This window comes from Poecile atricapillus, chromosome 9 (assembly GCF_030490865.1).
Source record: "Poecile atricapillus isolate bPoeAtr1 chromosome 9, bPoeAtr1.hap1, whole genome shotgun sequence".
Lineage (NCBI taxonomy): Eukaryota > Metazoa > Chordata > Aves > Passeriformes > Paridae > Poecile > Poecile atricapillus.
In genome coordinates, this window is record NC_081257.1 from 18625585 (window position 1) to 18647518 (window position 21934).

Here is a 21934-nt window from a genome sequence, read left to right on the forward strand (position 1 = left end):
CTATGCCTGTGCAAACCCTGCAAGCTGCCTGTGCTGACTCTGGGGCCTGTGGGGACCAGGGGAAGCAGATCTGGCTGCAGCTTCCAGGCCTTCATTTGTAAATAAGCATCTAGCTGCTATGGTAATGCTTATTTAATTTAGGCTAAGCATTTCTACAGCTGTTGTGGGGGAATCATGCTGCTTTATGCTCAATGTTAATTCTTGGCTGCTCACAGCTGCAGAAACATATCAGCCAGGCACGGTCCTAAGGACGGGTTCTGTTGCCTGGTATGGCACAGCCATGTGGGCTGTCCCTGCCTTGGGCTTCATGGAAAGTGCCACTTGCTCCCCAAGACCATTGCACACAGCTTACACCAGACAGCAACCTGTACTGATCTGTGCTAGCAAAGCAGGTTGTAAATTGTATGTTACCTATGGCATTAAAAGAGAAATTACATGGTAATTTCTCAGATATAGCTGTCTTTTACTTTTCCTGCCCTCTGCCCAGTCACACTGTGCCAGAATGCGTGCTGGGTTTTCCTGCCTTAATTATATAGGATTGAATCTCCCCTTTCTCCTCATCCAGGTTTTGAATGACCAGGGTGGCACAGACACCTATGTGACTCCAGCGTTTACGAGTAGTTAGTGGAGGCAGGAGAATGTCAGAGAACTGCTGGGAGTGGTCCTTGCTTTGGAACAACAGCAGAGAAGAGCTACTTCAAAGCTGCTCATGGGAGCCCTGTGCAGTTCACTGCTGCCAATTGCTCTTCCTTCAAGGCATGGGGGCACAGCAACCATCCCCAAAGAGCCAACAGAACCCCCTGTTCCACTCTGCAGCACACCAGAACCACTCTGGTTCCTCTGCAGCTGAAACCTCTCCCAGCCATGGGATCAATAGACTCCAAGGCTGAAAGGCTGCCAAACCATCCTGCTGCAGCAGTGGGCCCCGCTGGCGAGGAGGAGCTGCAAGGAGTGCTCACAGCTCCCAGTGCTGGCTTCTCTGGTGCTGTGAGCAGCTGGGAAGATGCTGCTGTTGGCCAAGTGTGATAAAAGTCTCCCTCCAGCCCCCCCCCGGGCTGGGATGGAAGGCCTGGCTTAGTTTGCACTAGGGATGAAGGCACTCTGTATAAAGCAGATTTTAGGGCATGATGGGCTGAAGTCAGCTCTCTGTTGGGGATTTTGGGGCAGACTTTTGGGAGCAGCAGGGTGCTCTGCAGCTGGCAACCTAGCCACAGGCTCAAGATTGCCATGTGTCATGTCAGGGGGCACAAACCTTCGTGCAGGTGAGATGACACTGAGCACAAGTGTTCTATGGACCCCCGATGGTGGTGGGTCCAACCATGCCTGATGTGATCCTGGGTCCAAGCACGCCAGGAACCTGAGATGATGGTGGTTCCAGGTTCCCAGCTGCCCAGGACCCCACCCATTCTTCAGACCTGACATCAGCTCAGGTGGTGAGCAAAGCTTTGCAGAGGTGTTGGGCCCGTGCTTGGACACACCATCGCCTCAATCCATTGGGCCTGGTGTCATCTCAGGGCGTGCAAAGCTCGCAGAACAAACTTTGCATCCCCTGAGATGATGCTGGGTCCGTGGCATGCTAAAATAAGCCCACTTTGACAGGAGCCCGTGCGTGAATTGTCTCACAATCTGTTTATAGCTGGGGTTTGTAGCAGAATTTAAACACTGCAGCGAGGAGTAAACGCAGCGAGCCCCACGCGGGCTTTGTTATGACATTTTGTTGCAGGCAGGAGGCAAGCTCCCACTCCAATAACAAACACACAGTGTTATGACACTTCTACCTTTCCAACTATTTATTCAAGCACAAATATTTTATTTTAAGGCTTGAGACACACCGTTAACATAAAGCAGTCTCATTCCTTTCAGTATGGCCTGGTTCTCACTTGGGGAGCTGTTGTTTAATGAAAAGGTTAATTGTGTTTTATAGGGTTGTATCACCTGCCTACCAGTTTCTGGCTTGGAAGGAGGCGAGGTGCGGCTGCTGGTGCTCGTGCCAAGTTATGGGCTGTGAACACGGGCAGTTTCTAGGAAGAAAACAAAATGCATGACAAGAAGTGGCTCAGAAACCAAGGGGTTTTGTGGTGCAAATCCGTTTAGGTGCTACAAAATTAATTTCATGTGAAATGATTTCCAACGAGGCTACCCCATGACAACACCCAGTGCAGCGGAGGATGAGAAGGGTTTCAAGGAACAAGGACTGTTTTCTGCTCAGCTGCAAACACACTCATCCTTTCCTTTCCATAGCTGCACCATGTTAAATCCTACAAGTATTTTCCTCTCCTGAGGTTGAATTAATTAACTTGAAATTTCTTAGCAGCCCGTAATGAGTGCAGAGAGCAGAAGGAACTGAAAGTATAATCTTGACTTGTCAGCAAATTCCTCCTCCAGCAGCTGAAGGAGCAGCAGCCATGCACTTGCATAATGCCCTGGTGTGGCCACCGGACTGTTTTGATTAAATGGATTCTGGGGGTTTAGGAAAACTACAAATTTTATAGCTCTGGTGTTCTCTGCAAAAGTGATGTAAAACATCGTAAAGCTGCCAAACCACCACTGCAGTACAGGGATCCATGCTGGCCTCCTCTGCAGCAGGGACTGTCAGCCTCAGAGAATGCTGCTAAGGAAACAACTGAGAGGGAATCAGAGGAATGGACTGGGGGGAGGTTTGTGCGTTGCAAACTTTCATTCCTTCTTTCCGAACAATTAATGAAATGTCTTTTGATCTGTGCCACTTAGAAGCCACGTCTGAATTTGTCCTGATTTGGACACTGGAGAAACAAGTTCTCTGCAGCAGCCTCAGTCACAGCATCAGTAATGGTATCATACCTGAACTTGTCTTCTTCCATTTGAAGAGGTTTAACACCTGCCTGTATCACAATACTGACCATTTCTGCCTTCAGAGTGCATTGAAGATGGATCCAGGGACCATCTAAACAGTGTGGTTCCAGAGTAACTGAGAGAAGATGCTATTGACCCAAAACCTCATGCAGGCAGTCATCCCCTGCCCCATATCCACCCCATGTTGCCACCTGACAACTGCCCCAAGCAGTTGTACCCAGCTCCAGCTGCCCCTGAAGGGTGAACTTTCACCTGTGTGTCTCCATCAGGGTGGCAGAAGCATGCTGTGGTCCCCAGGCCAGTCTGTCCCCTCAAACCTAACCCAGCTGTCAGAGCTTGCTTTGCTGTTTGCTCCTGAGTGGGGTGATGACCTGGTGCCTTGCAGAAGAAACAGGATGGAGTACATAGTCTGGCTGTAGGTCTTTGTCAGCTCCCTCTTTTGGAAAATTTTGGTGTATTTTCCTATGGGTTGGAGAAATAAAACACAGTTCGGGGTTTCTTAGGGAAAAACTGAATTTCTGAAATGAAATCAATTTCATTAAAATTCTAGTTACAATTGTAGCTACTCTTTCTTGGGAACAATGCCAGAGGGGTGTGCTGAGTACAGCTGATGATTCTAATGGCCAAGACCTGAGTGTTTCAGCATCCCAGGCCCTGAAAAAGAGTCAAGCTCAGAGCAGAAGGGGAGAAAATTTAGCTCCATTCACTGCTAAGAGGCAGCAGGGAGGACAGGCAGACACAGAATGATGCTCTGGTCAGCACTGCCACCAAACTCTTCACTTCACTCTTTCCTACTCTTTCCTTCTTTTGCTCTTGTTTTATTCCTTCTCCTTGGCATCAGAGCAAATTGTGCTGCCAACACTGTTGGGACAAAGTATTCAGTATGGTAGGTCACTGGCAGGGAGCAGGGGGATGTTCTCCACAGCTCAGCCACGGTCCCAGGTGTGCTCTTGGACCCAGCACCATCCCAGGTGTGTGGCACACTTGGACCCAGCCCTGAGACAATGCTGCTCCAAGCCTCACCAGCATCACCTCAGGTGGCAACAGAACTCGTGTGAGGCACAACTGTGCTCTGAACAAAACTGGTGGAAAAAATTTAGAATCAAAATACTGTTAAATGCCTCTAATGTATAAATGTAAGTTCTTTAATCCTGAAGGTTTAATTGATATTTTTTCTTCAAATAAGGGACTAATGTCAAGTAATTTCAGCCATTTTACAGGAAAGGCAATTTAATAATTGCTAATGGCTTTCAGCTGAATGTATTTAAAGTCAGGTCACAAATATGAGCTGATTGAAAGACCAAGGGGCATTCCTTTCTCTTGAAAAATAATTAGATAACAATGACAATTAGAAGGTGGGATTCAAAGGAAAGTTGGAATTTGAGTATGAGCCTTGGCAGAGCAAGAGGGAAAGAACTGACCTGATGAAGGAAATTTGTTGCCAACTATCCTGTGGAGTGATTGAGGAGAGAAAAAGAAAAAAATCTGAGACTTTGTCATCAATTTTTTTGAATATCTTTATGTGCATTAAGGGGTGAAATAATATTTTTTTCAGCCTGGTCTCACAATGTGGAGATCAGCATGGTGCAAGATATCCTGGGCTGTGGCTGCACCTTTCATCCATTCCCAGGCTGGAATCTGGATGTGGGATGATGGGCACTTGGGCTGGAAGATCCCATGGGCACACTGTGGCATGCAAAGCAGTGCAGACTGGCAGGGTAGATTTAAAATAACCCCCGAGCTCAGGAGAAATACACCTGAATATTTGCACCAGCGTTCTCAGAGCAAATAAACCTCACACTTTTACAAGGAACAATTTATTGATACTTCAGACAAGCTGCAACTGCAGCCTCAAGCTGCTGTTGGGGCAAGTCATTGTTGTGTTTGTTTTCCTGCTGCTGGCTCAGGAATTTGTTGGCTTTGGGAGCTGGCAGGAGCCTGTCCTCAGGTTGCTGCACGTGTGTCACCTGGCACTGAGCACTGCCACATCTGCTGCCTGCCCTTGCCTCTGCTCTGGGGGCTCATCCTGCTGCTGGGGAAGGCATTCAAACTGTGCAGCAGGCAAATATGCACAGCTTCTCTAAAACTGCTCCACAGAATAATTCTGAGATGTAGCATGTGCCCAGCCTGGTAATTTGGGATATTCATACCTGTCTCAGTTTCAGGTGTCTCCTGAAGCTAATGGGGACTTCAGTGACATCTTACAGCAGTGGCCTCCACGTCCCAGTGATGAGACTGAAAATATCTGTGCCTTTTACTGTTCTCTGGTCTTGCTTTGGTAGTTCTGGAGTCATGGGAGGAGGAAGACCGGAATTCCTCATCAGCTTTCTTCAAATAATAGAAAGTGGATTCCTTTATCTCCTCCTTTTTTGATTCCTTTTAAGGTAACTGGTTGTGGCTCTTCAGAGGGGAACTTCTTACCTCAGTGTTTGCTCAGCTTCTCTGAATCCTTCTTTGCCATGTGTCCTGCAGGGATGGAGTGTCCTGTGGCAGAGTGGCAATCCCTGCCTGTCTGAATTGCTGTCCTGGATGGAGTTTGGCTGGAGGGTGTTCCCCATCCAGCTGAGCTGTTCCCTGCCCCTCTGCTGCTGTGGTTACTCTGTGCCCCGTGCTGTGAGCACCTTCCAGCACTGCCTCTCTCAGCACTGAACTTCCACTGCTGTTGCCCTGTGTGCCCAAGGAGATAGTCCTGCCTCTGGACTGTGACTATTTGGAAGGTTTTAAACATCCTGGCCTGCATTCTGCTGTAATCTTGCTCTTTTCTCCTGCCAGCCACCTCATTTGGCACGTGGAGGTGTGATCCATTAGCACAAACCTGCACTGAGCTTTGTCAGCATCACCCAGGGTGCGCTGTGGGCAGTTTTTCTGTGACTTGCAGGCCTAGGCCTAGGCCTTTCTGGCAGTACAGTAGTGCTCATGAAGTGTTCTTGCAGCCCTTCATTGCAGTTCTCATGGGCTTTCCTTCTGCTTTATGGCTCCTGGCAGAAAATCCTTCCTCACTGGATCCCATCTGTTCAGTGTCCCAGCTGAGGCAATCTTTGTTCAGGTCTTCTTCCCTGCACATTCCCTTCTGGATGCTCCTGTTCTCCATCAGACTTTGGCAGCTTTCATCCTGATGTCATTGGGGTGGCTCCTCATCTGAAGTCATGGCCACTTTTCATTTTCTTACCCTTGTCCTTTTACTTGCTCCCCAGGGCTCTCAAGGCATGAGATAAGGGGAAGCCAAAGAGCAAACAAAGCTACCAGTGGATTTTTATCATCCTTTCGCCTTGGAAAAGGATCTGGCTCTTGCTGTTTGCTGTTTTCTTTGCTGTCACCCAACTTTCCACCACAGTCTAACATGGGAACAGTTAAGCAGTGTAAATAGCAAGCAGGTTCATGTGACTAAGCACTTCCAGATGCCTGAGCAGGTAATGCTTTGAAATGTGTTTTAAATGAGTGCTGAGTTTTGACCTGCAGGATAAATGCTGGCTGGCATGACACAAATAATACCAATCTTGAAAATTATCTCAAATTATCCCCACTGGTTGTAATGGTGGTAACAGCTCTGGGACTGGCCCTCAGAGCGTGATTTCCTGCCAGTAGAGCCCTGCAGTGACTGTCACCGACCCGTACCTTGAATTACCATGTCTCTGCTAATTGTCCCTGTTTCCTCAGGAGGTCTAAACACAAAACTCATCTTTAATTTATTATCTGTTCATATATCCCTGCTCAGCCATGGGCAGTCTCTGTCCTCCTGCGCTGGTCCTGAGGAGCTGAGTGCTGCATGTTCAGCATTGCTCGTGCAGAACTTTTTCCTTTGCTTGACTTTCCTCATGCAGGGATTGTGCAGCTGGTCCCTGCAGCTTAGAAATGTTCTTTCCCTCCTCTCCCTCTCATTACAAAACTCTTTTTTTGAGGAGGATGGTGCTTGTCTTGTTGCAAGAACAGCATTACAAAGCAGAAATAAATTGAGATGCTTACATATCTTCCTTACAGCTGTAGGCTCCAAACAGCTGAGATGGCTCCTGTACACTGAGGGACATAATTAGGTTCTGTTTTGCGTCCTTTTAGGAAGAAAATTCTTTGTAACCTCTCACACTTGAATATGGCCTGTAAATCAGAGTATAACTGATTTATCAGTTTGAGCTGATACCCGTGTGAGAATATCCTTTTTGCCTCTGAAGGGGTGGAGGTGAAAACCTGAGTTCTACTCCTGGATCCTTCAGAAGGACTTCTCGTCCTTTAAAAATCTTGGCATCAAACCCTGACTCGAATTCAATGAGTTCATGATAGACAATTTCTATAGAAATTCTCATTATCTACATGCTCAAAAAATTTCTTTTCTGTGTTTATTTTTTTTTTTTTTTTTATTTTTTTATCTGCTGAGAATGAGCATTTCATCTTCCACAGGAGAGAAATTTATAGGCAAAAAACCCGAGGTCTGTGTGTGGGATAAACCAGTCAGCATGACCATACACTCTAGTACTGCAGAGAAAAATCAAGCTGTATTTCTAGAAACTGTTTACAAATGCTTGCTTCTTGGAAACTGCCATAAGTGAAGAAGAAATTAACCTAGCAGTTTAAAATTATTATGAGAGGGATCGCTTTGCTTTGTGCTGAGTGATAACAAATATCTAACAGAATTTTAGAGCCTTTCCTTCCTCTGGCTGTTATCATTTAAAATTTAATACTAAAATAAAGCATTAAATGAATTATTCTCTCATGACTGAATTCTGTCTGCTCCCACTTTCTCCTGCAATAGCTGTAGGAGACCTTCCCTAATCTTTCCAATTAACTCGGTATTTCCTGCAAGGCTGACACTGAAGAGGGTAAGAAAGGAGTGTAAAGCGAGGAAAGACATCTGTCAACTATTGGAAATACTTTCCTTGTTAGAAATTGAAGGGAGCCCACACTGAAGCCAGATGATCTGAGGAGAACAATTGCAGCGTTGGCTTGACAAGAATGTGGGTGATTTGTTATAGCTGTCCTCGCAGTAGGCACCTGGTTGTCAAACTCCTCATATGAGAATACCTTGAAGATATGCTAAACACATATCCTGTTCCAATCAGGAGTGCTGAAGGGCCAGAGCAGGCAAGGTTTGACTTGCATATTCTGAAAGACATAAATTATCATTTGTTCCTAAATCTCCATCTTTTCAACTTCCTTCTCATTCCTCTCCTCTGTCCCACGACTATTGCAGAGCAAGAAATGAAAGTTTGTGTGTGGGGCAGGCAACTGAAAATGTGTGTTTTACCAGCTGTGGAGGCTCCTGACTGACCCTTTTTGGGGGTAAGGCTGTGTGCAGAAGGGTTTTGGTGGTTTTGACTATGAGCTTTATATAATAGGCCAGCAGAGACCTGGTTTGGTAATGCTGCAGTAAAAATATGAACCACTTTCTGCAGAGGAGAGCTTTTCAGCTGATCTGACACATAAACTCTTGGATTGTTGTTTGTTTGGTTTACTTTTTGATTGACTCTGAAGTCTGAAAATGGCTCCAGCGTAGCTTGAAAATGAGCTGGAACAACAGGTCATGTTTGTGAGCCAGGACATGTTTTAATAGGGGAAAGGCACAGCAGATTTTCAGGGCTCTCTTACTTCTCTGCTCCTCACCCAACCCAAAGTAAATTAATTCTAGGTGCAGAGAGTAGAGCCAGCTTCATCCTTGTAGAAGAAAAAGCCATTTCTCTGTGATAGTTTCTGCATCACTTGGTGTCCTCCTCCCTTCCCTGGTCTGATCAAAGCCCAGCTTGTCAGCAGTCCCTCCCCATCCCCACCTCAAAAAGAAGCCTATGAAGCAGTTGAGTCATGGCCCCACTAGTTTGTCATTTCACTCTTTTGTTCTCCTGCATTTCCTCTCCCTCATTGTGCCAGGCTCCAGGAAAGCAGAGAACACTTCTGTGAACAGCTGGGTTAGTTTTAAGGGCAAGAGAGTATTGCAAGAACAACAACTGGAAGTTTACCTTTCATGAATCATAGGATTTACCAGTCACACTGGCAATGAGCCCAATAACTCTTATGCCAAAATGGCCTGCCAGTCCCACCAAGGGATGGAGACTGTTAGTAGCTCCTTTGTTATCTTTATGCTTAGTCATGATGCTTGAATTGGAGGATGTTCATCTCTAACACAAATTCACACCTGAATTTTGGCAGTGGATGTTCCTGTGGGGTGGGAAAAGGAGAACTGTGGAGGTCACTGCTGCATGTTTAGGTGCACCAGATCAGCCTGTGCTCTGGATCTCTTGCAAAAAGAACAGCCTTGCCTGAGGGTGCAAACTGATCCAGGATTATCCCTGAAATCACCAAATCTCTGTAGTTGTGTCCTCCCTTGCTGGCACAAACGCAGAGTGACCTATTTTAAGTCAAAACCTTCTATGAAAACTGTTCAACATGTTCTTCTTCAAAGGATCAAACCTCTGTCATCTTCTGGGCATTTTCCCTCGAGCTGTCTCTCTCTCTCTCTGGCATTCAAGAGTGATGGACCCAGCAAGGACAGGAACTGCTGCAAGGCTTACGTCAATGCACTGTAGATGATGCTGAGCAGGAAATCTGCCCCAGCCCATGCCTGGACAGAGTTTCTTGTCCATCATGAGTGACAGACCTGTCCAACTGCCTCGTTTGTCTTATAAATATTTCACTTCTTCCCATGAGTGTTGCTCTCCTTCAGCCTGTTGGCCACAGTTGGTTCTGCTGACCTGGACTGTTTGGTGAGACATCCTGGCCATCACCACTTCCATCCCCTGCCTCCATCCTCAGGATGTAAACTCCTCCCTGCCTTGCACGCCTCCCCAAGCCCAGCCTCATGACATATGTGCTATTTGCAGAAAATGTTTGTCAAGACCAGGTGGTTGAAAGTAAAAATGCCAGCAGATCTGGCTTTTGTAACCGTGCAAGCAGCTTGTTAAAATTAGTCACAGGCTAAGCTGCAGTACATCTGTGCTGTCAGCCTTCCAGAGAGCCATCGATCCCGCCCGACAGGAGCTGTGCTCCAACGCCCATCTGCGGGGCTGCACTAGCAGAACAACTGCTGCAGCCCCCCCCAAAGCCTTTCCCCTTCCTCCAGTTCACAAACTTTGCCCAAATTTAGCCACGAGCCTCCTTCAAAATGCATAAACACTTGTGTGTCCTGGGTTTCAGATACCGGCAGACAGAGCATCCCAAAACAAAACCTGGGAAATCTCGACGCTGGCATTTGCTTTAGAAGAATTTGTACTTGGCTGCTCTGAGAACTTTTTTGTTTTTCACTTAATTGAGCAAGGACTGTGATTTCCAAGGTTCTTTGGGGAGTGAGGTACCTAGCCATCATTGGGGGATTTATTAAATGTGTGCCCAGCTCCCATTTTCTGCTTGTAAAACTGAAAATCAAAATTCCTTCCTGCTGTTGTACAGCTGTCTATGGGAAAACACCAAATCAGCTGGTAATTAATTGCTGTCCCCAGTGTTGAGCAGGAACCATCTGTTCCCACTTTCTTTGCAGCACCCAGCATCAAAACCTTTGGGAACTTCACCCCAGTGAGCCCAGCATGTGGGGTTGAGATTACAGGGCTGTGCCTCAAACCCTCCTCTTCCTCACTGGGGCTGCCTTTGATGCACATCCAAAAATACAGCTTGGATTGGCTTCTTCAGACCCATCGTGCTTAACTGCTCTGTCAACATGCCCCTCTCCACAGACACAAAAGCAGTTTGCATGTCTGTCCTGCAGCCAAGGCTCTCGAATTTCTTCCCATCCTAACTCTAAAGGTTTCTCCTGAAATGCTGTAAACGATGCTGTGCTCACTCTGTCCCGCATCCCTGCTCCCACCTGCAGGCACCTGGCCCCAGCCTGCTCAGCTTGGGAATTGCTGCTCCTTCTCCTGAAGCACAGAAACATGAGGAGCTTGTTCTCCCACCCCTAAAACAGGAATTCTCATGAGTTTGACCAAGATTTCTCACACCACCACCAGCAACAGATCTAACAGTCCACGCTGGCTGGGGAAGGGGAACACATTGCTCTGGCTTTGCCTGTTTCTAGCACACTTGGTGCTGACTTCCAGGCATTTTGCACACAATTCCCTGCCTGTGTGAGAGCCTGACGCTGTGCTGGAGGCTGTGAACACAGAACCTTTGTGCTCAGGGCATTGTGCTTTTCCCGTGCACATGCTCCCTGCTCACACACTCAGCCGTCTGGCCAGCCCTCCGAGCTGGCTCTCTCACATTCCACGCTTTCCTATGGAATTTGGATTCAAATGTGAAAATTCTCTGCCACACAATAAAAGTGGCATTTCCATGCCCTTTAGCACATCAGTCTTTTCTTGTGAATAGAGCCCTGAGTTCTTTGGCTTTTGCCGTATGGAACAATTGATCCCTTCAGTTCACTTGCCAACAGTAATCGGTTTCTTCTAGCCATACATTTTAGCCATTCTTTTCCCTCCCCTCCCTTTTTGGGGGGCATAGGGGCAAATAAAGTAATAAAAGGAGACAGACACAAAGTAGGCAGCTGTTACTAGTCAGGTCTTAGTCTGGGAAAGAAGCAAATCAGATATCAACCTGGATCTTACCTGTTGCTGTTTGCTCACAGCTATCAGGACAGGTTGCTCTATAATGGGTTCCACTGCCAAGGTTCCTGCTTCCTCTGTAATGACTGGTCATGTGGAGTTTTCCTGTATTTAAGCTAGAGGAATGACCAATTTGAAGCACCCTGTGGATTTTGGGGTGGTTGGTGAAATCCAGGTAATGGAATCTAAGCGGCCAAAGCAACAGGAAGACTATTTTTTTAGGATGGAAATTTTGTATTCGCTTTTCTACCTGCTGTCATTATTTGTTTGCCTGCCCTCTGCCTTGCATTGACAGGCTGTGTTTGCACATTTTAGCCAGGCTTTCCTTTTCTGTTCACTGCAGTAAGGGTGCTCCAGGGCTCCTCGTTCTGGTTGATCACAGTGAGCTGCTGGTTTCATGCTGGGTGGCACTAGAGGGGCTCTCCAGAGCACCACGACATCCTAACGCCAAGCCCTGCAAAATCTCCCTCTCCTCTCCCGTCCTAGGGACCACATGTGTGTTTTGCTTTCCTTCTGTCTGCAGCTGAGGCAGAAAGAGATGGGAAATGCCAAGGAAAACAGTTCCCTTCTCCCCTCCAAAATGAGTGCTGCAGAGTTTACTTTATAGGCTAAACTTAGAGTGTGTCTCGAGTACGGGTTTATTGAAAGACATTTGTCCTGGAGGCAGATTTCCTATCCATATGGGCCAGTGCAGTAAGAGTTGTTTCACACTTCTCTGGTGGTTTACAATAAACTGGGAACACCTGCCTCTGCAGGGCTTGGGAAGAGCTGAGGAGCTTAGAAATTGTTGATAAAATTGTTCTGTGAGAGGACTTGATCTTGCTGAGTTTCCTTCCTCCGCCTGCTCCTTGCTCCATGCTGCTGGTATCAGAGAAGGAGGGTGGGGGCCTCTGTTGTGAGCATCTTATCAGAGGAAACACATCAGGTTTAGAGTCCAATCCCTTGAAATTACAAAAGAAAACATTCTGCTGCTCTGGAAGGGAGCAGCATCCTACTTGAGACCAACTCTGCAGCTGCTGCTGCCACTCCAGTGACAACCAGGAGACATTAACTGGATATGTGGTGGAGCCTGGGCATGCTGGGCAGCCTGCAGAGAACCAGAAAACCCTTCTGCAGAAAGAGCTGCTCTTTCCCCTGCAGCTGAGGATCTGCAGACATTTGCTTTCTCCCCAGCAGGACTCTGATTCCTACAAAGTTCTTCCAAAGCTGATGTCATCTGGGCAGAGACCTGCCAGATTTTCTGACCTCTTTGACATGCTCCCAATATCCACATCCCCCAGGGACTCTGTGAGATGATGTGTGCCAAGGCCAAAGGCCGTGGGGCTGCTGGCCCTCAAGCAGGCACTCAGCTCACAGGCTGCCCCAGGAGAGCCAGCCCCAAAATCCAGTTTCCCACCCCAGCCTGGCTAAATCACTCCCACTGAAACCACTTTATTTCCTTAATAACCGTCTATAACTACATTTTGATTTTGGAGAGGGTTTAGGTTCCTGTCCACCATCCCCAGTGAGGGTTGGAAAAGAAATAGATGTATTTTAAAACCCCTAGCTTTGGCAGAATCAGCTCTTTCCAGCGCTGTCCCTGTTTGTACCCCAGGTGCCAACATCTAACAGCAGTCAAACCACAACGTCACCTTGTTTCCATCAGTTCAGCATGAGATATTTTTTAAAAGTCTGGGATAAACCAGGACCACCAAGGAGGTCTGCAGTCATATGGCATTAGATGCTTTCTCTTGAGGAGTATCCATTTCAGTGCCTTGTGTAACCATGGAGCTTTTTTACCACCTTAGATGTTGTGCTGGTGTTTGTAGTGAGTTGGATGACCCCAAAGTCCCTCCTGTGTGTCACCTGTGTCACCAGCTACACTTGAAAGAGGTGGATGGTACTAGAACACAAATGTGAGGCAGCTGGACCAGCAGGCATGGGGACAAGTCTGAAGAACATTGCTTGAGGCTGGACGCACCTCAGAGGCATTGCATGCCAAAAACTTCAGTGTTTGTGTGGACATTTCCTGCACTAAAGCAGAATTTGAGATGCTGTTTCAAAATCCTGTTCCAGATCTTGACAGGCTGGAGCCACCTGGGCTGAGCGATGGTTTTCCACCCTCAGGTGCACAAAGTTTGGAGCATGGTCTTGAATCAAGATGAGCTTTTTTCATCTATGCCAGGCATCTGCTGTGTGTGAGGCTTCTGACTGTGTTTGTGCAGGGTCTGGTTTGAAAAGAGACCTTCTCAGATGGATCACCAAAATGCTGCTGACACCCAGAGAACATTAACAAACTGAAGGAAAGGCCAGAAATAATATATGCAGTCCCTACTCACATTCTTGTCATGAGCAGTTAAAAGAAATAAATATACATAACAGTTAGTCCACCACAACTGAACACAGTTGTATTATCTGCTCCACTTTCTGATTTATTTGTTAAAGCAGAGCAGTGCACTTAATGCTCAGCACAGCTCAGAGCTGCTCTTTCACAGGCAGCAGAAATGCTTACGCATTCCAGTAGTTAAATGATGCAATATCCAGGTGGATATTTAATGGCCCATGACAAATCTGGAATGACACAGCAGACACCATAAATATCTTCACTCGAACAGATAGAACAAAACCTTTTTTATGAAGGCTGTTCCAAATATTTTCCACGTGCTGGCCATATTTTTAAAATACCCTTTAAGAACAGTCTGGGGAATCGTCCCTGTCCTCCTTGCAGCCTGGTCCATTCTGAGCTTTTCAGGATGCAGAGCCTGAGGAACTGCAAGAAATGGAGCCCTTCCCTACACAACAGAGAGTTCCTGTCATTTCTTTACACTCACAGAAGAACCTGCAGAAGTTCATTCACATGAATGTGCCCAGTTTGTTCAGGGAAGCTGCTCATGATTATGTGCCTTTATGGGGTTCTTTTCATAATCCTGGAGATTTTTAAGCATGTGTTTCTGGCTGTGGGCAAGGGCTGTCTTGGTTGGGGCAAGATGTTGCAGGATGTCAAGGCTGGCAGTCACTTGTGCACTGCTCCCGTGTCACCAGTGTCCCTCAGCAAGAAGATGTTGTCCTGTAGGTGCAAGGAGGACATGGACAGTGCCCAAACTGATGTGCCTGAGCACCTTCTCTGAGTCTTGTTTCCATCAGGTTACACACAGAGTGCTGCAAAGGACCTGGCAGGACGTGGTTTTAAAATCAGGTTTTGGAAATGTGGAGCTCTTGTGAACTGAGGCTGAACTTGCTGAGTCTTTGATTTTTCTGCTAAAGCTCTTTAAAAACCCTCACCTATCATCCTTCAAATTTGAGTGTATTTCATAATTTTGAAAACAGAAGAGTTTTTTAAAAATAATCTGGAGTAAGTCAAAAGTGATGCAGACTATTTTATTTTGATTGAAGAAAACACATTATGTGTTGAAGACTTTATCTGAAGTTTTTCAAAGGGTAGGGAGGAGATGAGAGTGCTTTCCTGAAACATTCCTTTTGGTTTAACATTAATAGGTATATTTAACTTATTTTGTTTAATCAGTCATTGACTTTAAAGTGTTTTGATTTTCTTGACTCTCTTCCTGAAACAGCATCATGCCATCCTCTGTTTGATCCTTAAATTATGATGGTGAAATTATGAAGGTCCAGGTATGTGCAGCACAAACAGAAAACAACTGGGTTGTTGTCAAGTACATCTGAAATCTTGGATCTTAAAAAGACAAAAGAGGTGTGAAGGGCAGAGCAGGGTGAGGGCTCATAGTGACCAAATCCTGCTGGCCACAATTGCCAGGGCAGAGCTGTGATGGTCCCAGGGACCTGCTAAAGGGATGGAGGTGGGTGAATCCCTGGAAGGCACCTTGAACAAAGGGAGGTTTTAGGAAGGCTTTGGCATTGCTTAACACAGGATTTGATCCCTTGTGGAGTGCAGGGCAGAGCCCACATGACTGATCCCAAACAGGCTATAAAGATCCAGAAGAATGTATTCTTTCCAAAACATCTAGAAAGAGTAGGATTTCATGACTGATATGTGTGTGCCTCAGAGGCAGCTGCTGAGTCCAGTAGAAACACCACTGTCCCTTAGAGACAACTAGGTTTGGACAAACAGGTATTAATTAGTCTGTTAAGATCAGCAGCCCATGAGGTACCTTGGAGCCATTTTTCAAGCCAGGCAAGTCTGAAATGCAGCACACTCAGCTTAGTGGACTGTGCACAACTCCATGCCTGCACACACCTCCCATCTCTAGAAACTCTCTATTTATTCTTTTAAATACTTCCTTTATCCATAAACAGTGAAGAACTTGTCAATTTGTCACGGTCTCTATGTGCCCTTCTCCTCCCTGCAGTTAAATCCTTGTTATAGGCTAACACAACTGATCTTTATCTGTTCTTAACCACTTACCCTTTCTGCTATTTTGCAGTCACTTTTACTGATACTGATGTTTATTTCTGTTTAATCTCTAGTGTCAAAGCCCTAGAAATCTCTCTTGGTCTTGAGTTATGGGATACTTGTCTCTACCACAAATTAATGAGTGTTGTAATCACAGCTGCATCTTGAAGTAGCTGGAAAATACCTCAGCAGTGCTCTCCAGACAGGACCACGTTGTGTTTGCCCTGCAAAAAACCACATGCTCAGGCCAAGCATCCATGGGAGACCCTCTCAGATGCACTTGTGGACACAGAATCCCAGAATCCCAGAATGGATTAGGCTGGAAAGGACCACAGTGGGTCATCAGGTCCAACCTCTCTGCTCAAGCAGGGGTGTCCCAGAGCACATGGCACAGGATTGCACCCAGACAGTGCTGGAATATCTTCAGAGCAATGGCTCCATCCACCCAGGGTCTACTGACTGCTCCAACTGCTCCTGCTGGGGTTTGTCCCAGGAGCAGCTCTGTCCCATGGCAGATTCCCATTTGGAGAGACGGAGAAAATGTCCTGGCCATGGCTCAGCCTCCCCAGCAGCGATATTTTCCTTCTCGTGGCTTTGAACTTGCAAACTCCTCTCTCCTCCAGCAGACTTTAATGTTTCACTCTATTGTATGGAAATGTTTGTGTTGCTCTGTGAAACATTGATGATTCTTTTATATTTTATTTTTTGTAAACGTAGACAAAACAACTCTGTTTTCCATGAGCTCATTCTACGAAACACGAGACATATTTCAAGTGTTTTCCCCCCAAGACTTAGACTGTAGCAGATGCTTGCTTGGAAAATTTAAGCCCCGATAGTGGAATTTTGGCAAAAGCATCTGAAAAACCAGTGTCTTCTCACTGAAAGCATCTGACAACCGTAACCATTGAAAAGTGCAACATAAAATAAACGCAGGGAAATCATTTAGTGTGCAGGGGAGGCTATGCAGATGAATGAATGGGGAAGGATATCTTCAGGCATGTGGTTTTCTCCTGGATTTTGGACTGAGTACAGTCTCCCACTGGCCAATGGGGCAGGGGACCACTGGGACAGCCCAGCTGCAACCAAGCCACGCTCTTGTTATTCAGGGAAGTGTTACAGAGCTCGCAGTGATGCACAGCCCGACCTTGGCCTGGCCAGCATCCCTGTGCTCCATCTCTGCTGGGGTAGCAGCCACTCGCTTCTCCTCATCTTCCTTCAAAACAGCAATTCCCATAAAACCAACCCAGCTGCAGATGTGGAGTTGTGCACGTCCAGGGGCTGCAGCAAGGGCAGGCTGGGCACTGGCAGAGGTTGACCCCAGCCAGGGGAGACCTTCTGGGCTGTGGTTTGACACTGACCTGACATATTTAGGCACATCTAGGAGAGATGCTCAGACTTCCCAGGACCCTCTGGACCAGCACCAAGACATCAAGGGAGACTGCTTGGACCTAATTTAAGTTTGGGGATTTTTTTCTATTACCCCAACTTCATTGATGACTTCCTTTGCTCATCTTTCTGTGCTATTTTTCTCCATTTTCCTCATTGGTAACAGTGTGGCCCCTTCCCAGGGCATGTCTGCCTGGCTGGGAAGACTTGAATTTCCATTATAAATGTCCATCATGTGCTTGTCAGGTCCAGTACATAATTGTCACTTTGTATTCCCAAAGTGTTGAATTGCACTTATTATACCAGACACTAAGAGAAAATTATCTAAGCAGTTGATGGATAATTGTGTTTCTTATGTTTTCTCATTTTTCCTTCTGTAGAAAAGATTTGTTTGGTGAAAGGACCTCTGCATCTTTATGCAGTTTCCTCCCAGTGTGATGGAGCTGTGCTCTCATTACTCATTCAGTTTTTATCTTTTATGGCAATGAATTTAGGAGGTTTTTGGCCTTGAACTCATTTGTTCTGTCCTTGTGCTGATTAGCTCACATTTTCTTTTCCTTTTCTTCCTGAAAGAACATCTTTTCCTGCAAAAAAAATGTAATGCATTTATCTTTAAGGCATTTGTTTGTAAACCTCCAGCAGGCCTTTGTACTCAATCCAAAGGAAAAATCCCCAGGATATCCAGGAGATGTTTGCAATCTGACCACAAAATGGGATCTTGTATGTGGTGGGTGTTAGGATCCCTCTGTGGGTCAGACCAGAGCTTAGTCCTGCCTCGTGTTTGGGACTATGGAGCAGATGCTGAGAGAAAAAGCCTAAGGACAAAGCAAAAGGGTCCTGGTACCACCCTCAGCATTGTTTTGATCCACAGCAATCGATGGCTTGGGGACTTCCCACACCAGAGGTTGCCTGTTGGTATTTAATGTCCATGTCTCTAATCCCAGTTAAATACTGTGTTTAGTAACATTTGTCTGTGTGGTGGCTCACAAAGCCTTCTGTAAGTGGCTTTTTTATTTTCGTTAGCAAAATACTTTTGGGTTCCATAAAACGTTTCCCTTAAAAAAACAAACAGAAGAAATCTTGGTAATCTATCAAATTTAGGGCTGTAAAAATCACAGCCATTCCCAAGCCAACCCCATTGTCTTGGGCTCAGCTCAGACTCTCCAGCAGATTTCCTGCAGGAGTTTTCCTGCAGGGATCTCTGGGGGAACCATGCATGCCCCCAAAATTGTGACTTCTCCATGCAGGAGTGATTCCACACGTGCAAAACCTCCACGGGGTGGAGTCACTTCCACAGTGCTTTGCTGGAATTTTCCCAGGTAAACTGGTTTTTTCAGGTGCTCTTTGTACTGCCCTGAGTTGAAGGTGCTGGGTTTTTTTGCAATGTGTGGGTGTTCCTTGGGTGCTGCTCATCACCTGCCCAGGGCCTGATCTCCTCAAGGGCTCGTCTGTGTCACTGCACAGACCCTCGCTGCATCCTGATGATCCCAACTTGTGCTGGAGAGAGGGGGACAGTGTCTGGCCCTCTGCACCTCCTGCTGTCTCTAGGGACATACTTAGAGGAAAACAAAACCCTTTTCTGGGTTTGTACCAGGTTGCTCTTTATAGCATCATTTTCCAGACTGGGATTCATTTCTCCTTGATGCATCAGGTGGTGCTCCTCTCCCAAGCAAAAATATAGGATTGTTTAAGTTGGAAAGGACCTCTAAGGTCGAGTCCAGCCATTGGTCTGACACTTCCTTCTGGTTTTGACTCTTCCCCCTGCATCTTTTTTCACCCTTCAAGCAGTTTAGTTTCCAGTGTGAATTTTGGAGTGTCTTCTCTGCTGTTTTAATTTCTAAACTGATAACCCCAGATAAGCCTGACCTTTACCACAGCCAAAATCTCTGTACACCTCTTCTACCTTCCCTCATGGTTCTGCACACTTGGCTCAACTTTTCTCATGGCTGTTGGTCTCCAAATGAATGAATCCTTGGGATTTTCCCATATCTAGAAAGCCAGCCCCAGCCTCAAAGGCTGCCCATGAACATCTGGGAATCAGGCAAGGAGCAGGATACATCCTACTCATCTGTCTGAGCCCCACGGGATTTGAATATTCTCCGATGTCCTCTGCATCTGTCTGTCCATCCCCAGCTCGAGTGCAGTGTGGAGCCAAAAAGCTCTGCTCTGAGCACTTGGGCAAGAGCCTCTTTTAGGAATTTGCCTGGCTGCCTTGGCAGTGGTAGTTGTTTTCCAACCCGAAGCAAGCCATCAGGGCAACAGATGATGTTTACTTCATGTGACATAATACTCAAGTCAAATATTATTTAGTAGCGCTTGCTTTCATGTCCTGACAACTCTGAAAGTGCCTCTGTATGACAAAAGGCTGTCGAGCAACTTTCTGCAGCTTTGTCTTATTTTGTGTGTGGAGAGAATATTTGTCTTTTCTTTGGCCAAGTCAGACTGATCCCAGCAGAGCTACATCAGGTCAGACTGAAGCCATTTGCCTTCAGTTCTACTGGTGCAAGTTTATCACATCCCTCCAAAGAGACTGGAAAGGGCTCTGGTGGGTTTCAAACTGGATTTAAGGTCTGCTAGAGCACTTGGTGAAGTGGGAGGGGTGGCAGGAAGAAATCTCAAATTATGACCCAAAAAATGTGTTAGTGCTTCCCAGATGTGTTCAGATGTTTGGGTTGAGGTTCCTGCTCCCACTGACATCCTTCACTGGGTACCATTGCCCTTGTGCCAGGTCAGGATTCCACAAATAACTGGTGCAAATAAGCACTGAGAGACACCATCACTTTCCTTCAGCAGTAGCTGGTTTATTAACCTCTGGTGAATCAAATTTTCACAATGAAACAACACATTTTAAGGACGTGACCTGGCATCTTGCAATATCACAAGCTGACAGAATTTATAGAGCCTTTCCTGCTAAAGGTTTGTGGATCCAACAAACCAAACACCCTGGTAATGTGGTAGCTGTGATGTAATGGATGTACTATTTAATTTTTATGGTGTGCTTAAACATAATTTATTGTCATGTTCACTGCAGCAAGCAAACACTATCTGTCTTAATGAAGATGTTTCTCTGGAGATGGTATTCCAGGTGGCTGAGGCTGCCAGAGGGAAGTGTTTCTATTCCTCACCCACAACAGATTCTCAGTCAACAAGGTTCCCATGAACAAGGAGCAAATATACGAAAGATTTTATTAAAATTTTTGTTGATAAGGGAAAATATTACTCCTAGCAAGCCTTCTAGCAGCACCCAGAGGACCTGGCTGAGCTCAGGCTCTTGCTCTGTGCCAAATGATCTCCAAAGCTCTGTGAGAAAGGCAGTCCCCCACTTGCTGTCTGATCTTTAGCAGAGGAGTCAGTGGCTCTGAAATTATTTGGAGAGGTTGATGTTTGTCCTTTTTTGAGTCTGTGGGGGGTAAAGCACATCAAGGATAACTGGAGGGTATTGGGATTGAGGGTTGTGTTTAGGATGTTTACAGGCTGTGCTAAGTGTTGGAAAGTAAAGCTGTGTTGGTCCTAATTTAGAAGTGAAGGGTTGATAACCCCTGTGTGAAGAGCAAAGCTTTTCCCCTTCCCCACAGTTGGCTGTGATGCTGCTGGGGGAAGTCCAAAATGCTGTTGATGGTTTAATGCCACAAAAATGTAATGAATATTCATTGGGTTTTTTACATTAATTTGCCTGTGATCACACCCTTTGTATCCACTTTTCACTGATACTCAATCCATCAGATTTTACTGGCAGGAGCAGGCAAGCATAGAAACCAGGATGTCATTGCCACAAGTATTTGTAGAAACTGGGCTTTACTTTCCCATGCAGGGAAAAAGAGAAAGAAAAAAAAATAAAAAGAATCAGGAAATATTCAAGACATTGCTGAATAACAGCTGCCAGGAAAATTGGACTCTCTGAGTTGAAGTTGACTTTGTGATGGCTTCTGGGGTGCCAAGTACAAAAAGGGTAATAGCCACCAAGTAATAGTTCAGTCTTTGCCAAGCAGCATCCCTGTGCTTGTTAGGGTGGGGTGTCTCTGTGTTTTAATTGCCCACATAAAGCTTTCCTCTGGACACCTTAAGCACAACCCTCTGTGCAACTTGTCAGAATCCAAAACATCCAGAAGCGTTGCATATGTGCAAGCAGTAAATCAGTTTTAAGGCTGCAAAGAAATATCTGCGTGCTCTGGAGTCTCATCAAGCCCTCTCTGTTTTCCTCAGTGGTAACTGTGTGTGGCAGCTCAGGAAAATAAACTCCAGGCCACTAAAGTAGCCTTTGCAAAGAATATTGGACTGATAGAACCTATTTTATTATAATAAAGTCACTCTTACAGCTGATGCAGACCTGAAGTCACTAATGCTGGTGTGTTTGGAAGAAATACGTTAGGTCTGCTTTATGGGTTTTATTGTTTTAAGGTGATTGATGTTGCAAAAGGCTTTATCAAGCTGTCAGCAATAAATGGGGAAAGGACACAGCACGTCCAGAATCATGGGGCTGGTAGCTCATTCTGGGTCTCCTGACTTGCAGCTGGGTTCCTCCTCTGCTTGGCCACCCCGCTCTTCTCCAAAATGCTGGACTGTCGTCAAAGCTCCGCTGTGTCCCGGCTCAGCAGTGAGCCAAAAACCTGCAGGAAGGAGAGGGATGTCTATCAGCTGCTCTGGTGGGCTCTGCTTCGGGAGCTTCAAGCCTTGGGGGATTTTCAAATGGAGTATTTTCAAACTCAGACAGTGTCCCAGGCTCCACTCCGGCTTCTGCAGACACGTTGTAGCCGATTCAAATTCGCAGTCAGATTGGAGACAGGCAGCACAGTTTAATCCAGAGAAGATGGAGACAGAAGTTCTCTAAAATGAGCAATTTATAAAGCTCCCTACT